This window comes from Euprymna scolopes, chromosome 8 (assembly GCF_053919585.1).
Source record: "Euprymna scolopes isolate OS-2025 chromosome 8, ASM5391958v1, whole genome shotgun sequence".
Lineage (NCBI taxonomy): Eukaryota > Metazoa > Mollusca > Cephalopoda > Sepiida > Sepiolidae > Euprymna > Euprymna scolopes.
In genome coordinates this window covers 103,723,297-103,739,122 of record NC_136489.1, presented here as the reverse complement: position 1 = coordinate 103,739,122, position 15,826 = coordinate 103,723,297, and the positions used below count along the sequence as shown (strand labels likewise).

General features: G+C 33.6%; 1 protein-coding gene across 1 annotated transcript in view; it reads right to left on the bottom strand.

The window, feature by feature from the left end:
- The window catches only part of LOC145283690 (uncharacterized), an 80,875-nt gene that overhangs the window by 21,003 nt on the left and 44,046 nt on the right, over nucleotides 1–15,826 (bottom strand). The gene's annotated exons all lie outside the window — the stretch shown is intronic.

Sequence of the window (15,826 nt, the reverse complement as noted above, 5' to 3'; positions counted from 1 at the left end):
GTATTCATTTTGGATGGAGTAGACTATACAACATAATCATATTTACACACGAGTCCCCATTAAATCACCAAAGTTAAGCAACGTTGATGCTGGTTAGTACTAAAATGAGTACCTATTTGGGAATACCAAATATTTATTGTTTGTATTGGTGCTCTCTGCTTATTTTGGCATTATTTTCAATCATTCTGGACTTCTCTTTGCCACTGAAACCAAGCAATACTGAGTCAGGGGAGGTAAGGTTGGACATTGTGCAACCCTAGCTACATAAGATACTTCTACAGTGGTTATCTATTGTCTCTAAAAACTGAGCATAGGTTATGAGAATAGATTTAGACTAAGTAGATATCAAAATAGACGCACTCACACTTAAAAGATACACCACTACAAAACTATCATTTACACATGCATAGAGTACTGTCACCCTCATTTGGGCTGGTGTTTCTACTGCTACTTTTAGACAGGGTTCAAAAAGAGAGTCTCAAATTTAACAGGTCCCTCACTATCAGTCAAGCTCCAAGCTCTGCCCCATTGCCGCAATGCAGCTTCCCTGTGTTTGTTTTACAAATACTTTAAAAGAATGTGCTTTGATGCACTTGTTCCCCCTTAATGTAAATAGTTCTGACAAGCAGCAAAATTCCAATCCTTCACTGTTGAGATCTCTAGAAGTTGGAAAACCTTCTACTCAAATGATTTCTTCCCTCAGACTGTCAAACTTTGGAATTCCCTCCTTGTTTCCTGCTTACCTGACTGTACTGATATGCAGAAGTTTAAATGTAATACGTATTGACATCTTGCTCCTCAACTCCTCACAATCCCCTGTTAGACATGATCGCAAATAGAAGTCTTTTATGACCAAATGACAACATGCTTTGTTTGGGATAGAAAAAAAAAAGTGACCGAATATGTATTTATAGAATTGTGACTTCAAGAAATCCCACCAGAAATAAGTGCAAGGCCCCTTTCTATGTATGACATGGCACTATAGTTACCAGATATTATATAATTACTGATAGAACAGCCGTTCTTACTGCCACCTAAGAGTTAGGGCTCTTGTACTACCAGTTAGAAACAGCAACCAGAATAAGCCATCCAAATTGTATCCTCAACCTGTCAGAATAAGAGCAGCCCAGAGTAATCCTGTAAAACTAAGTGACAAACAAGTATTCCATGTTGTTCAGAGAAAGAGAGGACTGAATAGCATTCATTGTCCTAGTCAGAAAACAAAGCCAAACAATGAGTGTCTTAAGTTTCCTGGTGATGGTACCTCTGCACCTGACTAATAGACAAAGACTAAGTATAAGCTAAGCAATAGGTGGAGCATATCTACTCCTTAAACAATTATGGGTTTGCAAACTGGATATTTTTATTAAAATCTTCAGTTCTAGGAACGAGCCCTCCCTACTCCATAAAATGATAACCCACTTTTTGACCACATAGCATAAGACAAAATGGCCACTATTAATTTATATTTTCAGAACTATGAGCATATTTTACATTTTTTTTTTTTGTCTTATATGTACTGTCACTTTGCAATCAGGGTATCGGTGTTAATGAAGGATATTCTTTTAGGGTCTTTTTTTTTCTACTGAGAAAAAAAAAAAGAAAAAAAAAGGAGGGGTGCTTTTTTTTTTTAGCAAACCACTTCTTCCTGTATTTAATCAGAAGAAAAAAGTATCCTTCCTAAATATTTGCATAACATTTTTTTCATTTTCCTTGCTGAAATGTTGAAGGCAAATCGTACAAAGTAGTTTTTAGTTTTCAACAGATAATATGACTGAGAAAGTGTTTTGAAAAGTATATACAACAATATTTAAGTCTTTGTTTTATTTGATATTTTGGCAATGAGAATTAACACTGAAATTGACATTTTATATATATATATATATATATATATATATATATATATATACACACACACATACAAAAGTGACCTTGTCTGTCTGTGTGTGAATAACAATCTATCAAATTACTCTGTCAAGTTTTGGTCTACAAACTTGAAACTGGATATATAGGGATTTGGATTTTAGCTGGTAAAAACAGTTGCTAAGAGGTTGAAATTGAAAAAAACTTGGAACTTGACAGCCGTAAGTGGACTAAATATGGTACTTCTATGCTTGTGTAAATGTGTATTTATACGTTAAACAGCATTAATTTTTAAAGTTTTGATATCCATCTGTCTAACTCAAATGATAGTGAATAACGCTAGAGAGCTACATGTCTTAATTTCAACTCTAACTGATGCCACCCAAGTCATATTGCTTTTTAATTTTTGAAATGACTACTATATATTAGGAACAATATAATAATCAATTGAGGATTGGCTATATAATAATACGAAATCTGCATAAATTAAAATATCATATTTAAGTGTATTTTACGACTGGGGAAGGCCAGACAGCCTGCTAGTATATTCTAAAACAGGAATACAAATTAAAAGTTTAAACAGTTTACAGTAATGTACAAAAATAAAATAAAATGCTCATACAATTTTTTTAAGGAGTGTTGAAGACCGACAAATAAAAATTGCGGGCCCTCAAGAAGAAAAACTTTGTCACATGTAAAAGCATGGTTGTGTGTGTGTGTGTGTGTGTGTGGTAGGGAGAGAAGGTTTAAAAAGACATTTTGAAACAAAACATCCGATGGATTATTTTTTCACTCTTAGATTACACATTAGGCTTATATGGTTATAGGGATGACCATGGTTAATTTCTATTTCAGCCATGCAAATTATTTAGGGTTTTGGCCTCTTTTTTATTTTTTTGACTGATGTTACAGAGAAACATGTATGTAAATAAGAAGAGTATTAGATAGGTGAAAATGAGATTAGGATAAGGCGAGACTCGAACCTTGTAAGCAAGGTTAAGAATTGGAATTTTAGAATTTAGTCTTATGTTTAAATTCTATTAGAATAGTTAGATATTGTTTATATTGTAAAAAGAATTGATTGTTCATTCTTTTAGAAAACTGAATATTAAAAATGTCAGCTGAACAATACAAATTTAAAATATATTGTTAAAAAATAGGCTAGAATTATATGTTGAGAATTCTTTTGTTGTTAAAAGTGTGCTTGAAATTTGAAAGTGTAGACATACCCATGTTTAATAAATGTTGCAAAAATCAACTAATGGTCGGCTTTTCACTAAATTCTGTACGCATATTCACTTTTAAATTAATTTATATTTAAAATACAATTTTCATAAAATATGAGAGGAAATATATTTTTTGCTATGTGTTCATTCCCATGAGCAGCTAGCTTATGACGTCATGACGCTGCAAAATAACGTTTTTAAACATAGTTTCAGTTTGATATGCATGCGTGACTGGCGAAAAACACGACACGAAAAGTGACCCCCCCCCTTCCAAAAACTGGTCCAGTTAACCACCACAGAATTAATCTTTTTTCCTTTTTTTCACATATTATGCATCTGAGAGATTGCTCTTTCAGATGGTACCGGTTTCAACCTGGTCCAATGTGGCTGACAAAAGTTTTTAGTAAGCATACATACACAGGTTTCCTTTATATAATAGATTAAACTATTTAAAAAAGCAAAAAGTTGTAAAATCGTATTCTAAATTTTGTTGAAACTGATCTTTCAGAATTATTGAATCATGAAATTTTAATCATTTAAATCTTTTAAAAATTGATTCTTTTGGAGAATGTCTCTATTGATTTATATTATATATTATTGAGAAATAACGTTAACTTTACAAAAACAAATAATGATAATATTGATTTCATTTCCATTTTCTCTTTACAAATTCAAATGAAGTAAAAAAGAAGGGAACATGTTTAAACATAAAAATAGCTAAAAAACATTTTTTTTAATTCTTCAGCTTTATTGCATGTTGAAATTTTCCCCATTCTAATATATTTTGTTCAGATTTCGTAAAATTAAATGAGCTGGGGATGAACACATAACAAAAAAAATATTTCCTCTTATATTTTATGAAAATTGGATTTAAGAAAATGGCTGGTCTACAAAAAAACTGACCAATGCAGATTCTGTCACTTGGCTGTTGAAAGCCCAAGTTACCTAATGCCTGGATGAAAGATCCTTCTAGCCGATGGTCATTACATTGTCTGTCACAACAAAGTATGTAGATACTTACAATGTAAAGAGATGCAACTTGACAGGTCATCGAACATCTGGGAACATGAACCACCACCGATAACATCAAACGGAAAAGTGACAGTGTTCTACGACAAAGGCAGGCAGATACATAAAAGACAAGGCATCAAGCTAGATATTGTAATATGGAACAAGCCTGAAAGAACTGCACTCATTATCGATGTCACAGTAACAAATGACTTTGGCCTTAATAGAGCTGAACGGGAAAAGATAAAATATCAGGACCTAAAAAATGATCTAAAAACAACATGGTCTCTGAAAGAAATAAACATACTGGTTGTAACGGGAGCAACTGGCTTAATAAAAAAGAACCTTCAGAAATACTTAGAAGCAATACCTAAAAGACCAAGCTGTAAGGAAATACAGATACCAGCCATAAAGGTAACAATGTCTATTCTTAAAAGAGCCCTCGGATATAAATTTAAATTATAACAGAATCAACTGTTAGCCCAAGGAGAGAGCCCCTTGATCTCTTAAAACTAACAAAAGTAAAATAAATCAAAATACTTATTACATAGGAACGTTGGTTTAAGGCATCGATAACAAACCTGATTTTAGTTTCACATTTTTATATGCTCTTAATTAGTTTATCTTCCCATGAGCAGTTAGCTTAGGCTGAGACTGCAGTCCATTGAGGTTGTTCTATATATGAACAATGAGAGACATGGGTCTTCCATTTTTATTTTTTAGCAGGTTATTTATGGTTTTTACGCAGGTCTTGGCCACTCAGTTGCTTTTGAAATAAGGTGGACTGTTTGAGATGTATTGGAAGCCCCATTCGGATGCAAACTTGGTGGCATTCATCGAGGTGTATTGGGTTTCAGGGTTTGTCCTCAGGATTGTTGGTATTCCATGTTAGACAAACATGGATTTCAGGCTACTTATCACCACTTGGGAATTGATGGAGGTTAGCAGAGCAACCTCTGTGTACCTGGAGAAGCAATCGATAGCTATTATGTAGTGTCAACCTTTTAGTTGGAACAAGTTAAAGGTTAGTGTGTGCCACGGTCTTATTGGTAGCTTCGTTGTCATTAGTGGTTCTGCTGGTTGATTCCTCAATTTTGAGTATGCTATGCAGTTTTCCACAGTGACTTTTATTTAGTTGGATATGCCTGGTCATCATATTGATTGGCAGCTCTTTGCTGGAATCTAGTAATCCATGAATTATGCTGGCCATCAAGGGATTACAAGTGGAAGCAAGCTGGCAGCCAACCAATACATTCTAACCCACTCAAACCTGCTCAGCCCTGGATAACCTGGCTTAAATGCCTTCCACAAGAGAGACAACATATGAAAAGTCCAATAGCATCACACACATTAGATAAGACACAAGGTAAAAGAGTTGCCAGCAGTCAAGACTGGAATGAGGGTATGGATAAGAGATTGAAATGGTGAGGGCTTAGAAGGCACCCCTCCCAGCTACTACCTTGTAAACTGATGAGAAAGTCATCCAACAAAATCGCCGGCACATCATAACCAAACCAACACAAAGAAGCAAGCTGACAGCCAACCAAATGCAAAACCCTTCTCCAACACCCACAACTACACAAAACTGTCCCCTTACGTGTTCCAACCCTCATAGAGGGACAATGACTAAATCTGGATGAACACCAAAACCACTCATCAAAAAGGTCTGGACACTTCACATACACAAATTAACTATAAAAAGAAAAAGGAGAGATGCTGTATCTGACTAACAACTCAAGAGTGATATCCCCTTTCTTCTTTATAATAAACTAGCCTGGGTGCCTGGCATTGCCCGGGTGTTTGGAGGTGTGTGTTGAGCAAAAAAAAAAAATTGTAGTAGGCAGGTGGGCTGGAACCTGTATTGCGGAGGAAAAGGTGAAAAAAAAAAAAAAAAAAGTGATGCATTAGCTGTTGTGCACATCACCAAACCGGCATTGCCTGGGTGTTTGCAGGTGTGTGTTGAGCAAAAAAAAAAAAAAAAAAAATTGTAATAGGCAATCAGGCTCAAACCCATAACGTGAAGGTGGAAAAGTGAAGGTGTGTGTAAGGGTGTTGGTTGATCAAAAAAAAAAAAAAAAAGTGGTAGTAGGCAGGCAGGCTCGAACCCACACTGCGAAGAGGGAAAAGAAAGTGGAAAAAAAAAAAAAAAGTGACGTGTTAGCTGTTGCGCCCATCACCAAACCAGAAGTGACGTAGGTTTAAATTAAGGCTAGACAATCGAAAAGAGGCGGTGACTTTCGAAAATATCGGCGAAAAAAAACAACCCCTCCCTTTGCCTCTGTCAAAAGGTTTTGTGAAATATACATACATACATACATTCATTTAACCAGACAGGTGAGATTTATATTATAGATGACTCAGCAGTTATCTTAGGTTCCTCACTTTGAAACTTGACTTTGTGTCAAGAATGAGATGGGGTTGATTAAATGACATTTTTAAAATAAAAGAGAAAAAACTATAAATTTTGGGCCAAGGTCTTATTGTCAAAAGTACTTTATTAAGTTAAGATTTTATTTTAAAGGGATTAAGAAAAACAACATCTTGTAACAGATTCTCTGATGTGTATTTAGCAGCAATAGCAGCCGTATGACACATGTGGCAGTGACCTTACCAGTGCATGAGCCGATATCACAGTGGAGGAAGAGAAGAAAAAGAAAAGCAGGGAAAAAAAGACCACGTGGTGAGGACGGATAAAGCTTGGTGTCAACGTTAGTGTGGCGGCAAGAGCGTTTTTAGGGAAGTACGTGTTCAACACGGCAAAGTTCTGTTAACTACATGGTGAATTAAAAGACTTTCAAAACAAGTTGCAATGCGTTATTTTGGAAAGTACCATGAATAAATGTTTTTTTATTTCAACTAGAAAAAAAGCTGCATCAAATTTCCTTTTTTGTGTTCCTTTGTGACAGTCTCTGTATGCAACGTGTGAGTCCGTGTTAACATGTAATGACAACGTTAAAATATATTACATGCGACAACAAAAGGTGATTGCGTTTTATTTGTTTATTTTAAATACAATTTATATTTATTTTATAGATCGATTTCTTTTTTAAATATGTCCTTGTTAGCAAAAATAATATTACTTAATTGTCATGTCAAAAATAGTAATAATATTACATTTCACTATGATGATGATGATGATGCTAGTGGCTGAGTCATCCATTGTGTTTAAGTCTATTTAATTTAAAAAATAACAATTTTTGTCATGAACGTTTTCATTTTAAATTCTATGAAATTATGTAGAATGTAAGAACTATGCACAAATAAGATTCAGCATAATAGTGAAATGAAACCAATCGTCTAATAAGAAACCATGAATAAATAATTAAAGCTCGTTTTTCAAAGGAATATACATGTAGGCGCTCGCATATCCATGACTGAGTATATTAAATTTATTTTAATAATTTTTTGAATTAGAAAAGGTGGGCTTTGAATATCAATAGAGCGAGAAAAAAAAAAACCCTCATCTTTATAAGTATACTAGCAGGGAGACCCAACGTTGCCCGGGATTGAATGATGATCAACAAATGTTTCACACTTGCAAGTTTGTCTTTGCTTTATCGTTATTTTCATGGCAAGTGCTCGACTGAGCTTCAATCTATGGTCCCTCCTCGCCAAACTTTCACAAGAAACACTCGTCTAGCTGAAAACATTATCAATAATTCCTCCCACTCTTTATCTGTGCCTAAACCTAAACGTAGAATCCATGAACAAAGCTTCTTTCTTAGAACAGCACGCCTGCGGAATTGTCTTCCGTTTTCCTGCTTTCCAGCTGACTACAATATGGTTGTCTTCAAGTCCAACATAAACAAGTTCTTAATGAGCTGCTCAACTTAAGTTAACAAATTTACCGAATTTTCATTACTAACGATTACTATATTGTCCAATTGACTACTGTACACTCTTAACCCTTATCCTCGAGTGGTCTCTGGGCCTTGGTAAGTGGTAATGCCTATGTAAAAAAAAAAAATATATATATATATATATATATTTTTTTATTGTTATCGGAATCAATGAAACGCCCATTTTTCAATCAAATCGATTTATTGCTTGCTTTAGTTGGGGACCCATCATGGTGCATCAGTAGGAAGCTTCACATGCCTCCCCACAGTGACAGTCCACAATACATTGTAGTCTACATTGCACTGTAAGAGAACCTACTGGTGATGTTATAAAATTATTTTTATATATAATGGCTACAATTAAATCTTAAAATACAGAGGTCAAGTATCATTGCTCAATTGTGTCCTGAACAGAAACATTCATTTTGAACGTGGCCCTGTCATATCAAAGAACTTACTGTTGATTTTATATACCTGGCCTTTCTGCTTGTGTGGCATTAATAGTTTGAATTTAAGTTTAAAATAAAAAAATTCAAGTATCATGGTTCAATTGTGCTTTAAGCAGAAACATTCATTTCGGACGTGCCCCTGTCATATCAAAGAACCTAATGTTGATTTTATATGCCGGGCCTTTCTTCAATAATAAAACTTCTTGAATGCACTTGCAATATTAGGCTGTATAATCGTATTATCAATACTTAATGAAGACATTCTGATACAAAATTTATCTAAGAACACTGCCAGATACATAAAGTGCATTTGTGTGAAATTTCAGAAAAATCGGCCTAGTCGTTTCGGAGTCCATAGCAAACTCCCACACAGAAACAAAGTTCCTTGATAGATAGGTAGATAGAGAGGTAAAAGATTGTGTTTCATTTTTTTTTTTTTTTTTTTTTTTTACTTCAGTTAGGTTTAAGAGATCACACTACATTCCATTACGATTTAAATTTATATAGAGGGCTCTTTTAAGAATAGACACTGTTCCCTTTATGGCTGCTATCTGGATTTGATTACAGCTTGGTCTCCCTAGGATTGCTTCCTTCAGTATTTCTGAAGATTCTTTTTTATTAGGTCAGTTGCTCCTATCACAACCGGTATAATGTGTGTGTGTGTGTGTGTGTGTGTGTGTGTGTGTGTGTGTGTGTGTGTGTGTGTGTGTGTAACAAAATATTAGAACAATATTGGGACATGGTTTTAAATCAAACCTATAGTTGGTTTTCTATGCCAAACTCTTCTGCCTCTGCTTATGTTGATCTCCCCAGAAAATGTCCTTTTCCAGGAATGTGAACATAAACACAGGTTAAAGAAAGTCCAGCATAGAAAACCAACTATAGATGCCCAGTCTTTCGATTTGAAACTGATGTTCTAATTTTCTGTAACTGTAAATATATATTATGCTCTTATTTTTTTTTAACTTTTCTTAATAATTGAGTACTCGGGGACACACACACACACACATATATATATATATATATATATATATACTCCTATAATTTTTTTTTTTATATTGATATTTTTATTAAAAAGCTTCTTTTTTTTTTTCTATTTATTTAAAAAGAAAATACAACTTTCTTATATATGGGTCATGGAATTGCATTCATCTGCAAAAGATCTTGCTAATTTGCATAGTCTTTTAAACATTCATTTTAATTAATTCCTGATTAGTTTTTTTCAGTTTTCTTTGAGATGATCATCTTTAGTTAACTATTACATGTAATTATATGCATACAGATATTCCACATGATTTATACTTGCATAATATACAGTTAACACAAAACTCTTTCTCTATATATGTATGTGTATATACATTTGTTTAAAAAATTTAACCTACTAAACTCCTGTCGATTTTTGGTCTACAGACATGAAACTTAATATATAGGGTATTCAAACTCATGCAAAACTTTATATCTGGGTTTTAGTTGGGAAAAATCCGTGCAAAAGTGTGAAAATTTAAAGTGGAATTTGCCAGATCAAGGTCAAACAATGGCATTACAAATATGCATGTCTAATGTAATAGCTATTGGTTCATGTTTTAATTTTTAGCCTTGAAGCAAACATGTCTTCATAGCTCGGGCATTAACATCAAATGAAAAAGTAAATCATAAGCTAAATGTTTTAGTTTCGATTCTTGGTGGTGGTGCACAAATCAGTTTTTAAAAACTTCAAATCATTACTATATATTGGGTCCAATATAATATAATAATAAATATGAAATCGGCATTAATCAAAATATCATATTTAAAGATATTTTACGACCAGGCAATGCCGGGTGGCCTGCTAGTATATATATATATATATATATATATATATATATATATATATATATATATATATATATATATATATATATACAAACCTTTACCATATAGCGGCAAAGTTTACCCTTCGGTGTACAAAATAAAAATGTTTAAAATTGTCTGTGCACATAGCTCTGCACAGGCACTCACATGAATTAGTAAAAACAAATAAAAACATTTTGAGCCAATTAGATGCATTTCTCTGAATTTATCTGCAGAGTCACTCAATACCCCCAAAGAGATGTGTATTGAGAGACTCGTTTATTTTATAAAAAATTCATGTTGCAGTTTTGGTTTAAAACGTATTCAATACGTATTTTATTCTTCATATATATATATATATATTATAAAAATCACCTTTTTGAATGTCTTAACCCATCTGTAGACCATATATATCTTGGTTCACAAATCCGATCTTAACATTCACCTAATATTATTGCATTTATTTAGAAAAAACAATGAAAATTAACATGTATAAATATTTGAAAGAAATTTTTTAAACATATACCATGGACCATATCTTTGCTACAGTGTAGACTTTTGTTGTGTTTTATGGTTAAAACAAATAAACATGAATGTTGAATAAAAGAGATAAAACAATGTTTAACAATATATTTCTATGTATACAAACTTGTTGAAAGTTATTTTATGTGAGTAAATGGTTATTTGAAAAAGTAGAATTTTCTATTGAAGGAAGTTAACGGTGAGAAAAGTTACGAGCGTTAAAAGTCAATGCGTGCATGTGCGTCAGTTTTCTAGCAATGCGTGCATGTGCGTCAGTTTTCTAGCAATGCGTGCATGTGCGTCAGTTTTCTAGCAATGCGTGCATGTGCGTCAGTTTTCTAGCAATGCGTGCATGTGCGTCAGTTTTCTAGCAATGCGTGCATGTGCGTCAGTTTTCTGGCAATGCGTGCATGTGCGTCAGTTTTCTGGCAATGCGTGCATGTGCGTCAGTTTTCTAGCAATGCGTGCATGTGCGTCAGTTTTCTGGCAATGCGTGCATGTGCGTCAGTTTTCTGGCAATGCGTGCGTGTGCGTCAGTTTTCTGGCAATGCGTGCATGTGCGTCAGTTTTCTGGCAATGCGTGCATGTGCGTCAGTTTTCTAGCAATGCGTGCATGTGCGTCAGTTTTCTGGCAATGCGTGCATGTGCGTCAGTTTTCTGGCAATGCGTGCGTGTGCGTCAGTTTTCAGTCATTGTGTGCATGCATCTGTTTTCTGGCAATGCGTGCATGTGCATTTGTTTTCTGGCAATGTGTGCATGTGCGTCTGTTTTCTGGCAATGTGTGCATGTGCGTCTGTTTTCATTCATTGTGTGCATGCGCGTCTGTTTTCTGGCAATGTGCGTATGCATTTAATAGTTTGAGAAGATTATGCATTGTGTGTGTGCATATACATGAGACAGTGTGTATGATTTGAGAATTGTGATTTGTTTTTCTTAGCCCAAAAAGAGTAATGGAAGCTGAATGTAATATCATTTTTAGCACTGTCCTAATTTTTGTCTCAACTCATTGACTGATAAAAGTTCTAGTTCTTAGATAGTTATCAGCTCGAAATGAGTGGGCATCAAAAGTGATTCTGAGCATACAAAAAGATTTGATGTGCTGCAGATGCAGTTAAAAACTAGGTCATGTGACTTATTTTTGCTTTTATATCTCAAGGGGGCGATGTTTGTAAAATATAACTTCTTTTTTGGAATCTAATTTTTTGGAATGCAACATGTGTTTCCACATGTGCAGTTAGTCAATTAATATCATAGGATTGAGATGCATGTCAATCCTATAAATGGTTCATTAATTTTTAATAATCATGTCAATTCCAGGTTCCACCATTATAGGTCAGTATGTACAACTTCCTTGTGTCACTCCTCAAATCAACTGTAGTAAAATGAGTAATATCTTAGCCAAAAGGCTAAGGAACTATAGAAAAAAGTGATTTTAGGCATTGTTAAATGAAAGAAAAAAAAACGATTTAATCTATTATTTCAAAGAAATAGTTAACTTTACTATATAAATAAAACATAAGACAAAAGTAGTAACAATTTTTTTGTATTCACTAAATGGCTGCCATTTTTTTAAATTTGTTCAGTGTCTTTTTCAGAACTAGCGTTTTTTACATTTCTTTTTCTGTATAACCAAGACTTATAATTAGTGTCGGTCAACAGAAAATACATTTTTCAGAAGATCTTCTCACCTGATGTATTTGTTTTCAGAAAAAATGCTCTTCATTAAACTTAACACTAATCCAAAGTCCCGACTGACAATACAATAAAAAATTAAAAAATAAATAAAATATACTAATTTTAATAAATTAAAAGAAAATGGTTATTTGTTTTCTTCTCTGCTATGTGGTCAAAAACTGGGTGATTAACAATGTTATGTTATCAGCAAATATTGATGCTTCTTTTTCTATAAAGGACTGCAAGGTCAGTTCTGTTAATGTGGAGAATTTATCCCCCACCCCAAAGACGACACTGAATGATTATAAAATAGTCTGAATCGGATCTGATTTGGGGATTGGTTTATTGCCAGTCACCTGATGCACCCTTACTGGGAAATGTCAGTGCATTTCCTTTTAAAATTTCTTACCACCCACCACACCATAGCTCTTGAGCCCCTGGAGGGGCATAGGCCATCTACAACTTTTGTAGATGCTTTTGTAGTGACTGAGTTCTTTTTACGGGGTGAGGGTGCTGGCCCCATGCCCAATCTTCCCAGAAGGTACATACAGTACCTACCCTTCCCAAATGGTCACCCATCTGGTACTGGCCAGGCTCAACATTGCTTAACTTTGGTGATCTGGCAAGAACTGGTGTGTCAACGTGATTGTGGCATATAAAAAAATTTCTTACATTTTGTCCAAATAAGTTGTTTTTTCCAACTAAGACTTCCAAAAAGAAGTTTTAGACCATTTACGCTTGCATCCTAATATCTACTTCCGCTCTCAGTATTACTGGGTACAAATTGTTTGTTGCATAACAATGCCATGAAAAGTTTGAGTTTCAATTTTCATGCTACTCTCTTTCTGTTACCTATCATAGATTTTTTTTATCAAAGTAATGGCTGCGCCCTCCTTCCTTCCAAAATACTAACATCCTCAGTTCATTATTTATATTCATACATATTAACTTCTTTATTTTACATTCATTTCACAACAAAATAACATTTCCAGGGTACTCTAGAGAAATTAAGTTAATTCAGATTAGTGGTTTAGAAACTGATTTTATTTGAGGATATTTCTAGATTCTATTTCAGAATGGTAAACATTTGCTTTCACACAAAACAACAAATGTCTGCTAAGAGGTTAAACATCTGTTTCAGCAAGCTTTTCATTTTTTTTTTTATTGCGAGGGAGTTAGCCATCATTTATAATTATAGTGAAGAGAGCTCAATTCCCGAAATCTATTTTATTTGCTTGAAAACAAATGCTTATTTCAAAATATTTATTTTAAACCACAGGTGTGGGGAGGTAGCTACTATTTACAACCATAGTGTAGGGAGCCTGGCTCCTGCTCCAAACTTAGATAAGTTGCTTTCATTTACTAATATATTTTCATAACAAATTTTTTTTCATATAAAAACATTGTTAAATCCCATTTTAATCACTTAAGTTACTTATAGTGAAATAGATTCTTCTGATTTAAAAAAAAAAATTAAATTAACATTTTATATTTTCTCTGGCCAATGCCAGGACATGGCTCCTGCTAATATATTATGTAAAGAAATAAAAAATAAAGTAAACCCACTTTCTATAAGTTTATCCTTTTTCAGGTACTTTCTAGTTATTGACATGCAATTCCATGTAAAAAATAAAATCTCATTTACATTTTGTCGTTGAGAGTTTGAAAGCATAGGGTAAAAATAAATTACCTTTAATTTATACGAGGTAAAAACCTGGCAAAGTTTATGTAAGTTTGTTATTTGAAATTAACTGAAACAAAATACATTTTTCTTCTATTTATTTAATGACACTTTTCTCTTGTTCAGGTGCTAGATGTTTTCTGATATTATGCAAGCTCACCCTCCAGTTTTTATGGTTCAGCTGCCTCCAAATTCTTCTCTGTGCAGTCTTCTTTAATTACTTGCTACCAAATTTTTCTTGGCTGGTCAACCTTCTTGCAATTTATAACATCATTGCTTCTGCAAAAGTTTATCCAGGACAATGACCATACCAGTGTAATGGATTCATCCTTCGGATAATATCCATGCTGGACAAGTGTAGTGTTTTCAGGCAATCCTCTGACCTGAGGTGTGGAATTTGATTAGATTTCATATTGCAGATCACTCTGATTATGAACCTGTCATTGTGCTGCAGTTAGGTGTGAAAGGGCTGAGTTATGACCCAGCACTTACAGTCATATATCATGATGTATCTGACTCAACTGCTATGTAACTTACTCTGTAACTAGGGAAAAACATTTTGTGATGTTATCAGAAGCAATAACTCACAAAATTTTGCACAAACTTTCCTTTATTGTACGGCACAATCACATTGACACACTGGTTCTCACCAGATCACCAAGCAACATTGAGCCTAGCCAGTGCCAGTGCCAGATGGGTGACCAATTGGGAAAGCTAGGCTTCTGGGAAGGTTGAGTGTGGGGCCTGCACCCTCACCCTGAAAAAAGAACTCCTCGCTACAAAAGCATCTACAAAGTTGTGGATGGCCTATGCCTCTCCTGGGGCTGAAGATTATGGATGGATTTCTTTTATTATCACGTCATATATTTATAAAATTTTGAAAAATTATCCTCATTTCACTCAAACTGCCCTTTATTATTATCACAATATATTATTTGGAAAATTTATCCTTATTAAGTGAATCACACAAATTAATTATCATTATTATTTTTTCTTTTATATTTAAAAATATGCATAGTTTTTTTTTTATTTTTCTGTATGTGATTAAATTGAAAACCAAAAATATAACTTAAAATATTGAGTTTGATTGATTGGCAGCTACACATGAATTTAGGGTAAAAAGGACAATTCCAAATTCTAAGGTGGGAGAACTGGACAGATGGCACATAAAAATTGATCAAGAATTGATTTTAGGACACATTAAAAATATGTTAAGAAAAAAAAATTGTTATATATTAAGCATTAAATTTTCATATAAAAAAAAACATTTAAAAGATTATTCATTCAATTTGTTGTAATCAAGAGAGATTCTGTTTTTATGTATGTTTAACATAAATGGTTGCCTTGCTTTTTCAATTGGTCTTTAGCTAAAATAATGCTGTTTACAAAACCCTTTCAGTAATTTCAAGCAGGCTTCTGTAAATTTAGAAAGAGCAAATTGAATTCCCCTCTAAAAATTGAAAAAAAGATTTTTATAATCTAAGAAGTTCATTGCAATTGATATTAATAATCCCAAGGAAAAATATAAATAAACTTTAGACATGATGAAAATCTCTGGAAATATCAACACCAGATGGGATTATTTTACATGAAACTGAAGCTTCTAAAAGTTGAACACGTCGGTTTTAAAAACAATCTGAAAAGAGTATGCTTATTTTTCTTAAAAAAAATTTTTTTTTTAAAAATGAATAAACCTTTAGGAAGGGGAGGGGGGTATATATTATTAATTCGATT